The following is a 21637-nucleotide window of genomic DNA, read 5'->3' on the forward strand; positions in this document are numbered from 1 at the left end:
ATAGATGCTATATTTTTTGCTAAACATGCACAAGCACATATACACAAGAGCTCAATACTACCTCCAAGTTTATTATTGTATGGATGTGTGTGTCATCTATCACCTATCAATATGCTGATTGACAAGAGTTTATTTTATATATCCTCTATAGCAAGTTGCTAGCTGAGAAAAGTGGCCCAGAGACTATCAACCTACAGTACTTACTATTAACCTACAGTGGAAAACCCAATTTAATACAACAACTGAAGTTATAGGGAAGATTCTGAGAGGTAAATCTCAGTGGTTAGGCTGTTGGTCTAAAATACCGACTATTAGCTTTTACTGCATTAAAAACCACCCCAAGTACCAGGAGTGCAAAATAACATGGTTTAGTCTGAATCTTGTCTACTTATGGGGGTGAGGGGAATCAAGATGTCTCTTACCTTATAACTGGATTATGTTCTTCCATTTTGATGATGGAAACCAAAAGAACTAGCTCCAGCACAACCACTGGAGTATATTTGAGAACTTCAGTTGTATCAAATTTGTTAAAAATGACAACTGGTAAAAGGGGGGAGACTGCGCCTAAAATTAATTGAGGATACATCTTCTTGGAAGTGGATATCCCAGGATACACCCTGAAAATAATATTTCTGAACAAGAATCCAAATTTTAGCCAATCCAAAAACTTGCTTTTTCCTTGAGCATAAAACAGCATAAAGAGTTTGCTGGTCAAGGTATTATATGGTATTGGATGCTATTTCCCAGACTGCTTTGGTTCTAGAGGAAGCCAAGGCAGTATTGTGCAGCAACCGTCACTCCTAGCCTTTGTTGCAACCTTCATTTCACCTGTCTGCCCTTAGCATGGAAGGGAAATGCCGATGACTTCTATGTGTTATGAAGGATGGCCGTGTCCTGTGGTCCCTGGGCTATGCTTCCAGAAAACCAGCAGGCAGCATTTCAGTTCTAACAGTAACCACCTTGGAAAAGATTACTACTGTGAGTACCAATATTTTCTAAATGCAAACTGAGAATAATACATCCTTGCAAGAGCAAAGTCATCTTATGAGTGATTTATCTAGCATGGTGCTTGACCCAGAGCAGGAGCTCAATTCATGTTTGTTTTCTTGGGAGTTTCAAGAATAAGCAGAATGTCTTGGGGTGAATGACTAATCCTTATTTAAAATTCCAGGAGGCTCTAAATTTTATAATAAAGTTAACTTAAGTCAGAGAAATATGTGGCTGAACTTTTAAAAAATGAAATGAATTAAACATTATTTCCAACAATGCATTATCAGATTTCATCTCCCTCAGTCCCAGAAAAAGAGTAATTTGAAACAAATGAAACCCTGGGAAAAACATTTGCCATGTGAAAAGATAGATGTAAATATGTTTTCCTTTCAAAGTAACTGGTGATTTCTATTTAGCCATGAAAACAAAATCTATTCAGGCAGACATCTTTTTAAGTTCATCATGTTGATAAAAACACCAACTATAGTATACAATTTGGCACATTTAGTCTGTCCCAGTGAATTACAGCTTTTATATGATAACTCAATGGACCTGTTGGATATTGAATAACTTACATGGTTTCCCTATTGACTCTCAATGACAAAAATTCTTATATCAGCTAAAAATACATTTACCACTAAAACATAGGAATGTTCTTTGTTGTTTTTTTCTCCCCAAACAAATTGTCTGTAAAACTAGTTTTGCTGTAAAAACTTGAAAGAAATATATCTAAACATCTAGGCCTATTAAAGTTGCAGGAGGGATGGTTGAAGCCAGACCATTGTATTTTCTTATGGGATTCCTGGCAGATGATTTATGGAGCTTTGGTCAGTGTTGTTTTTATTATTCCCCTGGTAAAAACTTACACAGGGAAACATTTCTTTCACTATCCTTAAGACTGTGAAGACTTTTGAAGAGATAAGGAAGGGTTGAGTCTCTACTCTCTTTCTCTCCTTAGCCTAGTTGTTTGGAAAAAGCAGTCCAGTAATTACTTCAGAACCACAGAGATTCTAATTGTTAAGCTAGATGTGTTAGGTAGCAGTGCATGGTTTAGAGCCAGGAATATGGAGTCAGAGATGCCAAAAACTTCTGGCTTCACCACTTGCGCAACTCACTTAACCATTTTTTTCTGGCTCAGTTGCCTCATCTGTAAACAGATGTTAGAAATACTTCTGCTGTGAAGATTAAATGAGTTACCATACACGATGGGTTAACACTAGTACCTGGCTCCCAGGATGCACCATATTCTTGCTTGCTATCATTATGTCAAGAGCATTTTTCCCGTTTTATTGTTCCATTCCTATTGTTTGAGTATGGATACTTCTGTTTTGTCAGAAGTTTGCAATTTCTTTCCTTGCCTTCTTACCTTTTGTCAATTTTTAGAAATTTCTATTCAAATTGGGGGGGGGGACAGTAAACTCTTTAATAAAAGCAGTTCATCAGTCAGGGAGAAATTTCTGAGCTATTTAGAGTAGTTAGTCTTTTTTTCCTTTGGGCAGCAAACTCATTTTGAAATTGTAAAAAGAGTTTTGAAGCTCTGGTCTTGCATCAGAATGGTTTTTGATGCATTCAATTTGCATGTTGAAAGTCGTCTTTCCAGAAACACAAAGCCATCAGTTGGGGAAAATAATCAGTTCTCCAATTCAGTGTCAGTAAAGAATTTCCTGCAGCAGGAATGAAAGACAAGCTTAGAGGATGCATCTGATAAGAAACTAAAAAAGATCAGGTTTTATTTATAATGGAATTCACAATGTATTAGGCACCTTTGGGGCATCCTCATGTTCTTTTCATTAGTTTTTCTTATGTGTTCTGTTGTACTTCATTAAGATGTCTCATCTCTCTCTTTGTGGAGAATCAAAGCAGGAATTTAAACTGCCAGGGCACGTCAGTAAGCCACCTGTTGGATAGATTCTTGCTTGATATTGTTACTGTACAAGGACAGATTGGATAAAAAAGAGAGATGGGACAATTTAAAAAACTGAGATTCTATAATTTGGGTCAAATATTAGCCTTTACAAGTTAATGTCTTAGAATGCCAATGACGTATTGGACAAGTCTTATGTTACTGATTAGAATATGGTTGGACATTTTCTTGAAGTTTGCCTTCTAGTGTCCCCTGCCCCCACAGTCAATTTGGAGGCAATTAAAAATGTACTTAAAATATCTATTATGAAGCAGCTTGTGACCTTTTGTAATGTGCAGCAGAAATATTTAATGTTTGTGAGGAAATTCCAGTTTGGCATTTCCTGTGTTTGAAGACAAAGGTTAAATGGATGTAGCTACTATAGCAGGTCAGTAGCAGCTGCCCTACTTTTTAGGACACTTCAGTGTGTATGACTTTTAAAATAAAGTCACTTATTTTGAAAAAAAAAAAAAAAACCCACAAATATTATCCCAATAAATCTGATAGAATGCAAAAATGTTCCTGTTCTTACATTTGGTGATTCCTTAAATATAGAAAGGAAACTGAAAAATAGAGCTATAGTCTTGCCATCATTGGGTACAATTCTTGTGACCTTTTCACATCTCTGAGAATGTAAATGCAGAATGAGAAGAGCAAGTTCCACCTATTCTTGAGTAACATTTAAAAATATCTTCCTCTTTCCTCCATTTTCATGGCCAGATCTTAGTCAACTTTGTCCTGGGCCCTGGAAGCATCCCTGTGTTAGCTTTTCTGCATGTGCGCTTCCATGGAGCAGCAGAAACATTGCTCTCTTAAGGGTCATTTTGACCTCTGTATTTCAGTCTAGATTTGCTTTTTTTTTTTGGGTCAGGGGAAAATCAGGTTTAATTTTTTAACTCGAAAACCGTAATAAGTCATGGAAAATAAAGGAGGAATCTACAAATTTAAATTCCCCTAATATTGGTGTGTTCCTAACATTGGGGTGTATGTGTCTCAACCTATTGCTGTGTAATGAGAGACCCCAGAACTTAGTTGCTTATAAAACAATTGCTTTATCATATCTCAAGACCCAGTGGATCAGGAATCCACACAGATCTTGCCTGGGTGATCCTTATGTTCCCTTGCTACTGACTGAGGTTACTGGGTAGCATTTAGTTAGTTTTGGTTGGAAGGTCCAAGATAGTTTCTCTCACATGACCAGTGTCTTGACAATGATGGCCCCACTGGTAACCTTTCTCCCTCACCTGAGAGTGTAAGGGTCTCTACAGCAGGTAATTGGAATTCTTACAGGATGGCTCAGGGCAAAGATCTAAGACAGAGAAAGTGGAAGCTACTAGAGTTAAGGGTAGGCAAACCCTCACAATGTCACTTCTGCTATATTCTCTTGGTCGTACACTCATAGAGTCTGCTCAGATTGTCAGGGAGGAATACCGAAGAATTTGTGGCCATTGTTAATTTGCTATAATCTACCCTTTGGTCATAAATTATTTTTACTACTCTCACATGCAAAATACTCCCATCTAAGATCACAAAACTCTTGTCCCATTACTTCACAGTTTGGCTAACTATGGCCCACCACCTGTATTCATAAAATTTTATTGGAATTCAGTCACTGATTTGCATATTGATTTGTCCATTGATTTGTATATTGTCTATGACTATTTTCATCCCACAACAGCGGAAGTGAGTAGTTCTGACAGACACCTGATGTCCTGCAAGTCTAAAATATTTACAATCTGGCCAACCATTGCTATCAACTTGAGGTTGAGGATTCCATCTCCTAATTAGGGCAAGGCACAGATGAGGCTCCTTGAGTGCAGGTCTGTGGGTCTGCTAGACTTAAGCTGCCTGTTCAGCCACCACTATTGTTACCTGCAGTTCTGCATTCCTATACAGGGTCAGAACTGCCCTTCAGAAACCAATCAGTCATAGGAGCCAAACCTTACAAGGTACCTTTCAAATCAATTAAGAGAAAGCTTGATCACCCTGGTATGACCTGGAAAGCCCGAGGTTGGGGGCAGGGGGGGCATAAACTTACTCATACATCATGAGGTATGACTGGGAACACTGGGGTGGGGAGGGGTGCAGGGGGGCGAGGAACGATGTATGACAAGGAACCCCAGAGCATGATCAGTGGAATGCCTTGTAGATAATATCAGAACCATGGCCAGGGTGCTGGGGTATGGTTTTAATTACAACACTTGGTCATCAAGCTGATAACAATTATCTGGTCAGCAGACTCATGTCCTCCAAGCCCTAGGTGACATTCTTTAGTTTCACCCATCTTTTTCTCCTTGTCCTCTTACACCATGTAACTGATGCTATATGATTATTCTAGCAATAAAAAAGGCCAGGATCTTGCTCGTTCAGCAGCATACTTCATTGTGCAGCCTGCTCCACAACTCCTGTTTCTTTATCAGTGTGGTGTTGCCCGACACAACACAGGCCCTTTAGTATCATTACTTTCTATATGAAGACCTATGAACTAAATAGATATATTATAATCCCCACCTGCCCCAATAAATTGTGATGGCTCATAGATAGGGTAACCCCATAAACACTCTCATTCAAAAAGGAATGAGAGCTACTTAACAGTGACTAGCCTATAGCAATTCTAAAATCCTAAGACCACGTTTTCCCAGTTCCTTGATTATGATTCAGTTCTGCTCTCTGGAAAAGTTTTTCCATGGTTCTTTGCTCTACTCTCTGGGTTTCTGGTTTTGCCAGAAGTATATCCTTCCTTTTCTATGTAAAGGTTTAAGCTAAGTAATTCTCAGCTTCCTATAAAAGGTTGGAATACAAAGATGTCTTTTCAATTTGAACTGTCTCTGTTCTTTTTAGTCCAAGCTAATAAAATTATTTTATAAAATTTTGGGGTTTGCAGGTATTAATTTATAAAATACTTTTATAAATAGGTATTTTATAAATTTCTTTTATAAAGCCACAAGATTTCCTTTTTAGGCCTTTCTCTAAGTTGTTATGGAATAATACCCTTAGGAATCTTCAAAATCATATCATTTAATTGATAAAGTCTATGAAACATAACTTCAGGGTTCTTATAAGTTCTCCAAGGTGCACCCTTAAATATTTCTGAGGTCTTAATAAATGGTCTTATACCCATGCCTTGAAATCTTTACCCTAAAGTCAGGATTTATTGATGACACCCTAGTTTTGATTTTTGCTTTGAAGATATTCCCTTGGGAATATTTTGCTGGAAGAGACTGGAGATATGAAATAATTTATTTTCAAACCAAGCAAATCTTGTTTTTTTATATTTTCTCTAAATTATTTTTTCTCAGAAAAAAAGAAAGGAAAATTAACACCCTCTCAGCAAAGCCACAGATGCTGTGGCAGTCAAGCCTCTCTGCAGATGGGGTTAGTCCATTAGTCAATCAAATCACTCTCTGGGTCAGCAGGATTATAGTCTGGATCATCCTCATCATCTTCCAGCTCCAAGTCATCCATTTCCTGGAACAGAGACTCTTCTACCTCCACATTGTTTCCAGCATCCTCCAAAAACTAGATATCAGATGTGTCAAGATTATGATCTGTTTCAAATAGCTGTTTCCCACTTAATTTATTTTTTTCCTGCTTGTTTTTCTTCTTTCATTTGTTTCTTTTTTATTTCTAAGAGTTCTGCATCAAACTTGGCTTTCCAACTTAAGAAATTCTCAATTGTAACAGGAGTGCCATGAAAGAATTGCTTTTCGGCTTCTTCTGCTTTTTCTTTTTGTTTCTTTTCTTCTTCTCTTCTAGTTTTTATTTGATCGACTATTTCATTTAATTTTTCTTGCACAGCTGTCACTAAAGTAAAAATCATCACCATACCAAGATTTTCTTCTGCCTGCAATGCTAATAATTTTAAAATATCTCAGACATCATTATCTTCTAGATTTTCCTGGGAGAATATTTCATAAAGAGGAGCTTCATCTGGGTATTTTTCACTGTATGTAAACTTGAGGGTAGTCTGGACAGTTTCATCATTTTCCCCAGCCTCAGATGTCACAGTAATGGTGAAGCTGTGTGGACTTTCTGATAATATTGTCTGGTGAAAGCTCCCGGTCAGGCATTCACCACGGACACCTAGGGCCGGTGCCCGAGAGTCTGAGAAGCCCCTGAGCGTGGCATCCACGCTCGATGTTTCTGGGCTGAGGGCCGGCCTCTCCAGCTTGGGCTGGACCGTGTCTCTGGCCCTTAAAAGATCTTTTTAAAGTTCAACTATCTTTTCTAGTATGTTGTCTTTGGCATCTGGAAGCAAGTTGGCATCTTCCACATTCTGCCTGACAACCTCCCATCCAGTTTATTAGGTGTCTTTTCTATTTTCCGCATAGCTACAGATGTCAGCATTGCCAAACTTTGCAGCACTGCAGAGAAATATCTCCCTTACCTCCTTCAAACCCTTACTTGTTGCCTGGCTCCAGAACCAAAGGCATATATTTTACATTTATGTTGGACAGCATTCCATTTCCAGATACTAAATTCTTAGGTAGCTTATATAGCTAATGTATGGTCACTGATATCACAACTGATATACTCTCTGTGGCACACACAAAAATTTTAAAATACCCTTTCTTATTCTCTTTTGGGTCTCCCACTACAATGACCATGTGTTTTGAATATTCTACCAGCATTAAGATTTGTATGTTAAAGAATCCCTAAATTAAATAAAATTGTTTACTCTTATTTCCTAGGATTGCTTTCTTCAATCTCTTTTAATGCTACAACATAACAGGAAACAATTGAAAGAGAAAATCAAAAGGCAATTAACTATAAGGACAAGAGAAAGATCACTGTCCTCTTTATCTTTGATCTATTGTACATAATACTTTAAGAAGTTCTTGGTAGGTAAGTACATCATGATTAATAACTATAGCATGGACTCTTGCATTTTTGTTATTTTTGTACTCTGTTCTTCACACATATTTCAAGCTAACAGATGGGCAAGGTTGAGAAATTAGCAGGAAAATGTGGTTTCTGGCTTGCAAATACTGTTTTATCTAAACAAGTTTTTGTTTAACTTAATGGTTGACCAATAGTTAAGACTGATGGTTTTGGTCTTAATTCACTACCACCATTTTTCTGAGCTCTATTAGGACAACTGTTTCTCAGGGAAGGTGTAGGGAAGGAGTGCTAGGGAGGAAAAAAGTAGAAGGAAGTAATAGGGGTGCACATCACAAACAATATAACCTGTAAATTTTTGAAAATAAACACCCCTAGATATCCCAGTAGGAATCATTAGACTAAGGAGGTTATTTCTTTTACAAGGATGTTTCATACTTTGGTAGATAGCAATATCTTCTCAATATCTAGGCATTTGCTTCTATTTGAGCAGACATTTCCACTCAAATTTTTGTTTTCAGCTCATGGTTGGACACTGAATTTGTGGTGAGAAGAACTTTCTAGTACAGAACTTGAACAAGTTACTTCTACCTCTTTGAGGACCTCATTTAGTACTAATCATTCCTATCTTACAGAAGAATTTCAAATATTACAATGGATATGAAAGATCTAAAAACTATAGAGGCTAGAGGGTCCTTTCAAAAGGTCTTTGGAAGGCTTTCCTGTGAATGAAGGATTATCTATGTTGTCTTTGTTTCCGCAGGTATCACAATTCAAAAGGAAAACACATCAATTTCACTTCAAGCTGCAGCCCCCAGGGTAAGCATTCAGCAACTCCTCATTAAGGTATTAAACCATCATGAGAGACTTCGAAGGGTCTCAAAATCCACTCAGGCTACAGTTAGCTGTTCTTTCTCATCCAGGGTATAAATGAGTTGAGTTGGAGGCTTAAAGGTAATTATTTCTATAAGATACTTTGTATATTTTAAGTCTCCCTTCACCTAATGATACTGGTTAGGAGTAAGGAGGGTGTTTTTCTCTCTTCTCAAGTCTAAAGAGAGGAGCTTCAATAGATCCCAGTGGAGAGCTAGACATTTTTCTGTTACAGATGGTATCTACTTGTTCCTGAAACATATCTACTAGGTTAAGACAAGGCTTATCTGGGTATGACTGTTGAGAGCAGAGTGATAGATAGAGTGGCATAAAATTCTCAAAAATTAGGATTTTCATGCTATTTGACTGGATTGTCACATCTGTCTACCCAGAGTTTGTCTAGTAAAGGATGCAGAAGTATTTCCTCCAGGCTGAATGAAGTCACACATTGAGGAATCAGAAAGTTGTCTTGGACTTTGCTTTGTCACAAAAGGAAGAGCTAAGTTGCTCTTTCAACTGCATAGAGGCTTAGGGGCCAGTAGCAAGTGATTAGCTTTCACCGTGATGAAAACTACAAGTAAGAGATCCAGTAATGGTGAGCTGCAAAGGGCCTTCAAAGTGAGAGAAGAATCCTAATTTAAACATCTGCCAAGCACATTCAGCATCAAAATTATATTACCAATATCTGGAGAAGCAGAGGTAGCCTAGAGAGTAACTGAAAGGAGAAATGCCAGGTGGTGAAAAAGAAATGACAACAGCCTCCTTTCCCACTACAGACTTCCGGTTTGAAGCAGGACAAAATATCAACAGGGATTAGACGTAGGGGAAGAGAAAAGTGTTGTTGTTGTTTTTTTTTTTTAAAGATTTATTAATTTATGCATACAAGAACTGGGCTACAGGCCAGAGGTACAGGGGTGTGAGAGGATTCACCAGAGACAGAGTAGGGAGCAGAACAGTCATATGGACTGAAATATACTGCTGAGGGGAGCAGCAGGAGAGACAGGAGAGGTCTGCTGCACCATGTGGTCAGCTCCCTGGTCAGGGATTGAACTTGTGCTGCAGTGGCTGCGGATAGCCTCCTAGTGCAAAGACTTAATCCCTTGTATCACCAGGGAGGCCCCCAAGTTTTAACTCTAAACGAAGTTGTAAACTTATTTTTATTATATGGGTATATATACTATACATATATATGTATGTATTAGAATTTGTAATATATATTTTATAAAATACACATTATAATAAAATAGACTATCATGCAAAATATAAGAATATCATGTATAATATAATGTAGGTGTATATATCATATATACATATAACATAACATGTATGTTATGTATCCACACATGCACATATAAAGCCATATGAGAATAAAGAGAAAAGCGGAATTTCCAAGTGTTTTCAGGAGCAGTAAATGACAAGGAGACAAGGAGCACCTCTCAGAGCAGGCTTAAAAGAGTCATGGGGAAAATAGTTAATGTCTGCGGCAGCTTGGTAACATTACCTGTTTAATATAATAATGATTGCACGGAGGGCAATGTTAGGGACTGTGAAAGAAGGTGCAGTCTAATTACTAAAAAGAGATTTGTAACCATGAGGGCTGTCCACAAATGGTTTCCAAAAGAAAAGCTTTCTTTTGACTAAATTATAGAAACTGATGATGGGTACATAATTAGGGCTAAATAAAATATGCCATGTTAGAGGTCTGTTCTCTACCAGTGCCTGTCAGTTCTTTTTCCTTCCCTTATTTTGTAGGATACTGTTAGTTGAGGTAAAGTAAAGTGCTAAGTTATTCCACATTGTTTTCTGGTCCCACCTCAATAAAAACATCTTGTTTTAGCTACTGAAGTGTTTCCCTAGCTTTCACAAATGTAGGCAAAATTTGGGAGTTATCTCTCATTTCATAAAACCCACTAACTCTTTGAGGGAGCGAACTCAGCCATGGATAATGAGGGCAGAACCTTCTCCCATGCCGTGGACCACATTTCAATTCCCAGTGATCATCTTGATTAATGCTCGACTAACACACATAGACAGTGGACATGATGGACTTCTCATTTGGCAAAATTTCCCAGAATCAGTGTCAAGGCAACAGTCTAACATACTCATTGGAACCAGAAACTGCAAACAAATTCTATAGGAAATACCTTTCAAAACCTGTGAGTAGTCTCTTATTTTGAAAACTCTTCTCTGTTGCTATTTGCAGACAGTGAATACTGCAAAAGGTTTTCTAGCTGAACTCAGCTGATTATTTGTAAAAAAGTCAAGGAGTAGAAAAAGAGATGCAGAATTATTTTCCTTTTTTTGGATGATCCTGAGCTTTCTGGAAATGGTCTTGGGGCTTTTCCTTTAATTACATGCTGGCTTTTCTTAAATGAAGGGGAAGTTGTGCTGATGTTAAAAATCGATATGGACACCACAATTTCTTCTAAAGTCTTCTTAGCCTCTGGGGTTGCAGTTTATTAATGTGGCTATTTTTTTTAAAAAGGGAAATCCAGGCAAATTGTTATTCCTTAGTTTGAAATAACTCACTCTGACTAATTTTCTTAAAGTGAACATAGGTTTGACCTACTCTCTATCGTCTTTTCATAAAAATACTCAACTTTAGTAGGTTCAGTTTTAGAGCATCTGTCCAGTCCACGACCTTCCTGAGTATGGCAGTATCACTGCCCACCCATGATGTTTGTACAGTATTCTCCTTCCATCACAGCAGATTAGACTAGGGCAAACTTTGGAGCCCAGGTCAAGTTAGTCATTTTATTGGATTTTGGAATTGGATTTATAATCACAGGAAAATGAACCTTCTCAAGAACTCATCATCAGCCAATGTTGATACCCATTGATGGAGCTAGGGTTCCTCTAGAAGATGTCATCTCCTGTCATCGTAACAGGAGCCAGACAGATGAAGATTAAAATCTCACATCTCCTAGTGACTGGTTACATGATTTGTGGCAAGTCACTTAACATCTCTAAAAGATTCAATTCAATGGAAATGAGATGTTATCTTCAATTCTATATTAACCAGATTTGAGAACAAAATCTGTAATCACAGTTAAGGCAACTCTGGATTATCTAGCAATGTTATGTTTGTAGATTGAGGCTGACCCACTGCCATAGCACCAATATGTTTTCCTGTTGTTAGCAGGTTGATGGTCAATTCTCTGAAGGTCACATTTCCCAGTCTCCCTTCTAATAAGCACATTACTTTCTTATATAGTCCACGCTATGAGCCAGGTACAGTTTCAAGTAGTTTACATACTTAATGCTCATAAATAGTACGAGATGTGTTAATATTCATAAGAACCCCCGAGACGGGGCATATTGCTAACTCACTTTATAGATGAAGAAATTGAGGGGCTTCCCAGTGGCGCAGCAGTTGAGCGCTGGGTTGCGAAGCTGCCCGCAACCTCTGCAGCGCTGGTTCAATCCCCATGTGAGGGTCCTACATGTCGCGCAGACCTCTCCTGCCGCCCGCTGCTCCCCTCAGCAGTGTACTTCGTCCATCTGCCTGTTCTGCTCCCTGCTCTGACTCTGGTGAATTCTCTCACCCTCCCACGCTTCTGACTATACCCAGTTCTTGTATAAATAAATAAATAAATAAATAAATAAATAAATAAATCTTTAAAAAAAAAAAAATAGATGAAGAACAGTCCGAGAACAGTGCAGAGACGAGAAGATGCAAGATTCAAAGCCAAGCAGTGTGGATCTGTAGCCTGTGTCTTCATCTGTGTATTATGTTGATGCCATAGCAGAATAATAGGTACCTCATATCTTCTCCCTTCCAATGAGACACAGATACAGTAATACCTGAGTCTACAGAGAAGAGGGGAAGACAAGAATCCTCTAGATTACCCAAAGACAGAAAATGAGTTGTGTTTTAATGTTTTTCTATATTTAAAAATGTAACCCACACTTAATGTGAAGAATGTGAAAAAAGACAAAATCTAAGAGAGCAATGGGCAAAAGACATCTTTGGCTTTTCCTCTTCTCTATATTGTCCATACCCTCTATCAGCGTAGACGCACAATGAAAGCAGGAGTCTTGATTATCTTATTCTCTGTTATATCTCCAAAGCATAGTCAAGAACCTGATACATATTAGGCCCATAGATAATATATGTTGAATGGAAAAATAACTTCTAGCCCTGTCGCACTGTGATCATAGAATATGAGTGGTCCAATTCTGTTTTCTGAAAGTAATTGAGATTTTTCTAAGTGCTTTATTACATAATCTTATTTAAAAGGTTCTAACATGACAGAAAAATCCTGTAGATTACAAAGTGTAGTGTATGTCTCTTAAAACAACCTTATTAATCAATTCAGATTTTTTCTTATTTAGGTTTTAAATATATGCATTTACTTATTTCCCCCCAAATTGGGAACTGTATTTAAATTCACCCTATAAAATATAAAAGTTCTTGTGTCCCCCTCCCCCCACCAATTTACATTCAGCTAGTATACATTAAGTTCTCACTATGTTTCAGGTCTTGTACTAGGCACTGCCCATAGAGTGGTAAACAACAACAGAAAAGTCTTGGACGTGCTTTAGTTGGGAGAGATGGGTATCAAACATAAATCAGCACAAAAATCATTATCAGTGACAGGAAGGATGAGGAAAGAAGGAAAATGAGTCACTTTCTAGGCAAGAAAGTAGGGGTTTTAGGATTTGAGGGAAGGGTGGGTAGCAGTGAACTTCACCCATATGGAAACTGAGCTGGGAAAAAGTTTGGCATCTTGGAATAACTTAAGAGACCTTTTATAATATATATTTGTAGTATATCTTTCACCATTCTAAAATGAAGTTCACATATACTTTATATATATGTGTGTATGCGTGTATGTATATATATATATGTGTATGTGTGTGTGTTTGTGTGTGTGTTTTTAAAAACCAATTTTGTACCCTAACTGGAATATAAAAGAAAAACCAAAGGAAATAAGCTAATTATAAATTAGTAAGAATTTTAATGTTTAGACTCTTGGCTGTGATTATCCTAGAAAGTATAATAAAGTTGTCTAATGTTTGTACTCAAATATTGAATCTCCATGAGTGTGACAGTAACAAATACAGATTAATTCAGAACTACTGGTTGGTAACTCACATTCCATGAGTTGAATTGCTATCGATAACATGATATTCCCACATGGTGAACAATTTTTGGTAAAATTCCAAAATGAAATATTGCTTCTCTTGATCAATAAATTGTTTATATTAAAATCCTACAAAAATAATGTTTTCATAGATAAAATATAATTAGCCTCAACTAACAGTAAACTGGAGAAAAACTTTTATATACATGAACGTCTGGTAGAGCATCCTAAAGTTGTGAGGCACATCGGAAGTTTCCTTATGGTGCCTGTAAACACCATTAAATGTCAAGAGAGATCTCGAATCACTTTGACAAACAAGAATGTGCCACTGAACCATTAGGGAAGAGCACTGTGATTGAGAGACACGCAAGTTAGGATGGAGAGTTGGTCAGGGCTGTGACCAACCAGAAAGTCCAACCTGGTGGGATGCACAAAGTGTTCCAGGTACTTTTTCCTAAATCATTTTTAGACACAATTTAAAAAATGTTATCTATCATTTGGTCTCTTGATTTCAAAGTGGTACTGTTACCCAAAAGCAGTATGGTTGCTCAAAAGATATTGGACAAGTGAATAAACTATTTCCTTTGGTCTTCTTAATGTTTTAGAAATTATATATCTTGTTTTTCATCTTAAATGTGATTTCTTTTGGTTTTCCTAGTACATTATTAATATTTTCCATGCATTTAAGAAGATTTCTATTTTTCCCTCATTATCTCTTCATTAATAAAATCTTGGCATTTTGATCTATATTATTAGTCTTTTTTTTCCTGCTAAGAAATCTCTTTTTGATATTTGTCTTTAGTTTATAACTAGATATTTAATTATTTAGATACCTCATTTTAATTGGTTTCCATGTTCACTGCCTATTCTTTTATGCCAACTTTCCTGTTTTGAGCTGCTAATAATTTTTCTTCTGTCTCTTTGTCTTAATTTTTTTTAAAGATTTATTTATTTATGCATACAAGAACTGGGGCACAAGCCAGAGGTGCAGGGGGAGGGGGGTAAGAGGATCCACCAGAGACAGAATGGGGAACAGAACAGGCATACTGATTGAAATACATTGCTGAGGGCCTCCTCGGTGGCGCAGTGGTTGAGCACTGGGTTGCGAAGCTGACCACAGCCTCTGCAGCGCAGGTTCCATCCCCGGATGCTCCCGGCCACCGGAGGAGGGTCCCACATGGCGCGCAGACCTCTCCTGCCGCCCGCTGCTCCCCTCAGCAGTGTACTTCGGTCCTTCTGTCTGCTCTGCTCCCCGCTCTGGCTCTGGTGAATTCTGTCACTCTCCCGTGCTTCTGACTATACCCAGTGCTTGCATAAATAAATAAATAAACAAATCTTTAAAAAAAAAAATACATTGCTGAGGGGAGCAGCGGGTGAGACAGGAGAGGTCTGCTGCGCCATGTGGGTAGCTCCCGGGCTGGGGCTAGAACTTGTGTTGCAGTGGCTGGGATAGCTTCATAGGTTGCGTCTTAACCCTTAGGCCACCAGGGAGGCCCTAAAATAATATTTTTTAAAGAAGAATACAAAGGTGATATCTTTCTAGAGACCTTGTAGTTGGTCACCTTGCATGAACAACCATTTGAGTAAGTACTGGATTCCTGGGTTATAATCTTTGAATAATTAGCTCCTGAATAGCTCAGAGTTGAATTGGATAAAGTAGCATTTTAAACAATAGCATTTCAAAGGACACTGTTATTTACTTGTTCTAAAATGTAGATTTGAAAAAGAGCAGGTTAATTTTTTAGCTTTTCATTCATTTTTTAAAAAGATTTATTTTATTTATTTATACATACAAGAACTGGGGTCTAGGCAAGAGGTGTTGGTGGTAGAGGGGAGGTGCAGTGAGAGGATTCCACAGTGACAGAGTGGGGAGCAGAACAGGTGGATCTACTGAAATACACTGTTGAGGGGAGCGGCTGGCGAGATGGGAGAGGTCTGCTGTACCATGTGAGTTAGCTCCCTGGACAGGGATCTAACTCATGCTGCAGTGGCTGCCAATAGCTTGACAATGCTGAGACTTTAACCCCTACACCACCAGGGAGGCCCCTTTTTAGTTTTATAATGTGGAGCAACTTCTTTATTGCTTATCCTGAGATAACTGCTTCATCCTCCCCTTACAAGATCAGATACAACAGGAAAAAAAAAGAGAGAATTTTGCAGTCAATGAAGGGTACAGAGGCATATCATTCTTCTACCTTTTATTGAGCAGTTACAGCATTAGCCCATAAACACTATTCTAAAAAAAAGAAGTCATGATCCTTGAGACATCTGAGAAACTTACTATCTTGTTAGAGACACATGAAGGCCATAAAAATAACTGGGGAGCCAATTACAAGGCAGCATATAATCTAATACTAACATATAAGGCATGTCTGTAAGGGGTAACACATATATTACTTGCCATAAGTAAAAACTTATTTTAATTATCTATATACATATAAATAACCACACTTCATATATGTAGGAACTGTGAAATTATTTAATCCTGCATTTTGTGTGTGCCAATCTCTATTTAAGATATTAGTCATTTATGGGTGATTAAAATTAACACACTCAAGGAGAACTACACTAGTGAGGAAGAGACTCATTTATCAGAGATGTAAAGTAAAACTGGGCAGCAGAGATTCCTGGAAGACTGTATCTTGATGATATTTCAAAGTATTCCCAGAGTAGATGTATAGTTGAACAGAGAAGATGTAAAATCTCAGGTTGAAGGTAAATTGCTACTGTATTATTCTTACATACTTTATCAGCACAGAAGTATTGTTGCCTAATACTGCATCTTGCATATATGACATTCAGAATCATTGCTTGGCTTGATTTTAATTCAATCTCAAACTTTTTATGATTATTAACAGTTGGGGAATTTCTGCCATGCTAGTCTTCAGAGAATGGAACACAGAGATACAGAATTAGTAAACTAAACTAACATCGATGAATCTATTGATAGGTTTTGTGATGATTAATTTTATATGTCAACTTGCCTGGGCTACAGGGTGCCTATATATTTGATGAAACATTCTGAGTGTGTTTGTGAGGTTGTGTCTGGATTAGGTTATCATTCAAATGTATAGACTAATTAAAGTAGGGTAATTAAAGCAGATTTCTCCAATGTAGGTAGGCCTCATCCTATCAACAGAACAACAGACAGTGTCTTCCAGCTAGTACTCTGTCTTCTCCTGCCTTCAGATACAGTTTTGGATTGGAACTTAGGCTATTGGCTCTTCTCTTTCTCAAGCCTGTGGACTTGGAATTAAATCAATTGCTCTCCTATGTCTCCAGTTTGCTGAACTGGAAATCTTGGAACCTGTATCAGCCTCCATAATCACACGAATCAGTTCCTTATAATCTATTTGTATGTCTCTCTGTCTCATCATCAGTTTGTCTATCATCTACCCATCATTTGTCTCTCTAATCTGTTAAGATTTTAAAACACCATTTCAGTGTTGGTTATTTCCAGTACTGATTGTCCACAGCATGTCCTACAAATAGACACAAAATGTCCCCACTGGAACCACTTATAGGTAAGGTAATTGTTTATATGTTACTTTAGAACATTTTTCTCAAACCATTGAGTATAATGAGATTGGCTGGTTGCTATTGTCCCCGAATAAGGTGGGGAAAGAAAACAATGAATTTCAGGGATTCCAGTTTGGTAAAGATCTGGGTCAGGTCTTGAGTTGTGGACAATAATAATCGCATAACCTAGCATCTAAAGGGGTATTTATAGCAGACCTGGTGTATCAACAGACCTGGTGAGTAAATAGTGGGAATCAACAGACCTGGTGAGTAAATAGTGGGAATTGTTCCAATAATGGGAAAAACAAAGACACAGCATTTCAAGGTAGGCACAAGTCTTTTATCTTTGAAAATCTCATAACACCTGGGTTTGGTACTTTTTTTTACTGGTGTGTGCTTAATAAAGATTGGTTAAATTGGGCCACTTTCTTGATGATGAGGCATTTATATTCCTTTCCAGGCTTCTCATTATCAATAAAATTGTCTAATATCTGACAACTAAATGTTAAGAGTACAATGTTCTGGTGAACTAATAAATAAGGTAAGTTTATATCAATTTATCTTACCCCAGGTTAAATTCTTGAGGTGTCATTTTTGGAGTCTGTGGGTTTGGAGTTGCAGGGCCCTTGAGTTCATTTCAGCGGCACACGGCAAGTTTCCCAGGAGAGTTTCTCCATGAGGCAGAGACGTTAGTTATAGTTAAAGAGCAGGTTTATTAGGGAAAGGGACAGAAGAGTAAAAGACAGTTGCATGGACACAAGTGGGCAGAAAGAGCTGCCAGGTAAGGGACAGGTTTGCTGAGAGAGACCTGCATGTGTGCAGGCAGGGCCTTGAGGAGAGCTGCCTCCGCTGAGGGATGTCAGTGAAGAGAGGCCCTGGCATGGTGCACAGGGCGTGCAGGAAGGCTGCTGCCCTGTGGAAGGAGAGAGCTGGTGAAAGAAGCACCAGCGTAGGCACAGGTGGACAGAAAGACTATTGCCCCGTTGTGGGGGAAGGATTAGGTTTTATCATCTTCAAGGAGGGGCTCATCTTTGTGGGGGGATGGTTTGTGCCCCTGACACTCCCTATAGCAGTCTGGTAGTTTCTGGGTGTTGTGCCTCCTGATCTGGACACTGATGCCTAAGGGTCTTGGTTTCTATAACTGGGTTAATGGTTTACACTAATTCCCCTCTACCCCTACCTCCTTGTGTGTTAGGTTCTTGACCTTATATCTCCTTTCCAGTTTTTCTATTCTTATTCTCATTACTTGGGTGTAAGTGTTTTTCATTTTATAGCTGCTTGACAACTAGTGAGAAAGTCAGGACACATAAATTCTAAGTTGATGTTCATTTTAGATATGTGCATGGCATCTCTTTGCCTCAGTCACTTTTTTTACTCTTCAATTAAGTATAATAATCATGCTAACCAAATTATCAGTCTATATGAAAAAATATTTTAATAAAAACATCCCTCCACCAATGGACCCCTTTGGTGATGAATAGAAAGTTGGCATTATGAGGTGGTAATAATAATCTCCATAATCTCCAGCTCAGTAGGAGGGAGAGAACCGCAACAGAAAGTTCTGAGATTCCTTAACCTCACCTGGGAACAATTACAATTATAATCATAACAACAATAACAATAGCAAAATACCCAATAGTACTTACCATTTATATCACACCAGATCCAGAAATTCTATGCAGAAGGAGGGTTACAATCCAGTTGGAAGAAGGATTATCTTAAGGTTGCATACATATTAATACTTTGCCTAAGATTGAGAAAAATGAGTATTATTTAAATCAAAGAACGGAGACAGAGCAGGTGAGAGGAGGAGCGGTCATGGCCATGTTAAACTTCCTCACACCCTCTCTTCTCTCCCTGCAAGCTCCTTGATACTGGCTGAAAAATGGTGCTTTGGCTTTTCAGAACTCTAATTTATTCATATTGTTATAGGGCAACTCCAATACAAAACGGGGTGCCTGACTGTGGGTCCTCACCCGCGCGCTTAAAAGGACTTATCAATGCTCTACTGCAGGCACACGCGAAAGGTTAATAAAAGGTTTATTTACAAGGGAAGGGCAAATGAGGAAATGTACAGCTCAGGGAGAAATATGGGAGACAAAGTTTTAAATGCGTCCTACCCGAACCGCCGAGCTGGAATCCCAAATGGCACTCTGAGAGCTGGCCGTGAGCCAGGAGCCGTGAAGCCAGGAGGGGAGCGACAGAGCCAGAGACCCCAAGGCCCACGTGTTTGGTTTTTACACCCAACCTGGCTGCTTAACTCCACCCTCAGGTCCCAGCCACCTTCCCTTTGGTGGTGATGGGATTTGTCTTTCCCAATGTCCTGATGGCTTTAGACTGGAGTGGGGGTGGGGTCCACAAAGCCTGTATGGGATTAGCTCAGGACAGCCTTTCCTCCTAACAACATCAGTATACCTATTGCAGACATAATCTCTGCCTGGTTTTTGCTCAAAGGAAAAGTTTTTTGTTCTGCAATTTCTGTTTCATGTCATTCTCTCACAGGATGATGCTGACCTATCTGAGACTAAAACGCTAAAGAAAGGCCTCCAAGGAAGTTAATGAAATTCTTTGGTGGGGTGTACTTCCCATTCCATATGAAATTGCCTAGTATCAAGTAATAAATTGTCGCGCAACCAACCCACACCGGGTAGGTTCATTACCGTTTCTAGCAGCCCTGTTGGTGTCTTCAGGCTCACCGCTTCTCGTCGTCGCCTTATTCCACCGCACTCCGCCGTCCTCCGCGCCGCGTCGCGCCGCGCCACGCCACGCACGCCACGCCACGCCACGCACGCACGCCACGCCGTTTGGCCGAGTGCGCGTGCGCAGTGTGGGGGGAAGCCTGAAGCTTTTCCCCTTACTTACCCCACACGGATGCTTGAGTGGGTAAATCTTAGTGATCTATATAAAAATTCAAAGTCTGAGTATTACATATTGATATTTGGGGCAGGATGAGGTTAGTGATTTGGTCAGGATCTTCTGTTTTCCTTGCCTCAACCATTAGCGTTACAAGGCAAACCCAAAGTGAAATGGGGTGGCCTGAGTGTGGGGCCTCACCTGCGTGCTTAAAAGGGACTTATGATGAGGGCCTCCCCGGTGGCGGCGCAGCGGTTGAGCGCTGGGTTGCGAAGCTGCCCGAAGCCTCTGCAGCACCAGTTTGATCGCTGGCTGCTCCCTGGCCAGTGGAGGAGGGTCCCACATGGCGCGCAGACCTCTCCTGCCGCCCGCTGCTCCCCTCAGCAGTGTGCTTCGGTCCTTCTGCCTGCTCTGCTCCCCGCTCTGGCTCTGGTGAATTCTCTCACCCTCCCGCGCTTCTGACTGTACCCAGTGCTTGTATAAATAAATAAATAAAAATAAATCTTTAAAAAAAAATAAGGCTCTATCCTATTTAAAAAAAAGGGACTTACGATGAGACTCAAGTGCAGGCACACTCAAGAAATGTTAATAAAGGGTTTATTTACAAAAAGAGGAAATGAAGAAAGGAATAACCCAGGGAGAAAGAGAGATATATTGGAGAATGCATCCTACCAGTTCCACTGAACTGGGACCCTGATATTATGCTGAAGGTTGGCGAAAAACCCAAGGTTCCCAAGGCCCACCTGTCTGGTTAGATACCAAGCCTGGCTGTTTAACTCTACCTTCAGTTCCCAGCAATCCTCTTTTCAGTGGTGATGACATTATGGGATTTGCAGTCCTTGGTGTCTTGGATCTCTTCGGTCTGGGATGGGGGTGGGGTCCATAAAAATCTGTGAAGTTTGTTCAGGACACCCTTTCCCCCCAACATTAGGTCAATGAAGGTCTTATTCTAGAGACTTCTGTTAAATAAACAGTTCCAAAATGGCGTCATTCATGCCACCAAAACTTAATACCTAATTACAGCAATAGCCTCTCCCCAAAGTGGAATCCTAAGCTAATCTCTTCTGAGTCTCCTTGTTTGCACTAGTGAGGTCATCTGCAGGATACTATTTCTCTGCCTTCTCCCGAAATAATCTTTCTTTTCTTTTGCTAATAACCTTACTCCTCCCTTGTTTTGGTTATGAAAGCCTTCCATTTTGTGCACCCCTTGCTGATTTTTCCTCCTTGGTAGAGAGGATGCTGCCTAGTCACAAATCATTTCATAAAGTCAATTAAACCTTTAAATTTATTCTGATGCATTTTTTTTAACACACCTGTAGGGGCAGGAATGGGCACAGAGTAGGATCTTTATGACCAGAGCTGACCGGGTAAGGGAGGAGTGAGTCCTGGAGCCCTCAGTGGCTTTTGTAGGCTTTTTTTGGGATTTACCAGATACACAGCAGGCAGGGGTGCCTGCCAGCCTCCCAGCCCCCTGCAAGTCTTCACTCTGTCTGGGCTCTCTGGCATTCTTTTGTGGTTCTGCTTCTGCTTCTCTGCTTCTGCTTCTCTGCTTCTGCTGGCCTCCCCATGACGC

The 21637-nt window shown here is 39.3% G+C and overlaps 2 long non-coding RNA genes and 1 pseudogene across 2 annotated transcripts; 1 reads left to right on the forward strand and 2 right to left on the reverse strand.

Annotated features, from left to right (window-relative positions):
• Positions 1–4: 4 nt before the first annotated feature.
• LOC119252596 (uncharacterized) lies at positions 5–19946 on the reverse strand. The gene is made up of 4 exons (XR_005126855.2): positions 19872–19946; positions 18858–18958; positions 2754–2918; positions 5–2654 (listed from the first exon to the last, which is right to left on the reverse strand). It is a non-coding gene; the product is annotated as an uncharacterized LOC119252596 (long non-coding RNA).
• LOC129146469 (uncharacterized) lies at positions 820–8564 on the forward strand. The gene is made up of 3 exons (XR_008553247.1): positions 820–978; positions 7585–7738; positions 8496–8564. It is a non-coding gene; the product is annotated as an uncharacterized LOC129146469 (long non-coding RNA).
• LOC119252595 (RWD domain-containing protein 1-like) lies at positions 6168–6939 on the reverse strand (annotated as a pseudogene).
• Positions 19947–21637: the final 1691 nt, after the last annotated feature.

The sequence above is a fragment of the Talpa occidentalis genome, unplaced genomic scaffold (genome assembly GCF_014898055.3).
Source record: "Talpa occidentalis isolate TD23 unplaced genomic scaffold, MPIMG_talOcc4v2.1 talOcc4.2, whole genome shotgun sequence".
Lineage (NCBI taxonomy): Eukaryota > Metazoa > Chordata > Mammalia > Eulipotyphla > Talpidae > Talpa > Talpa occidentalis.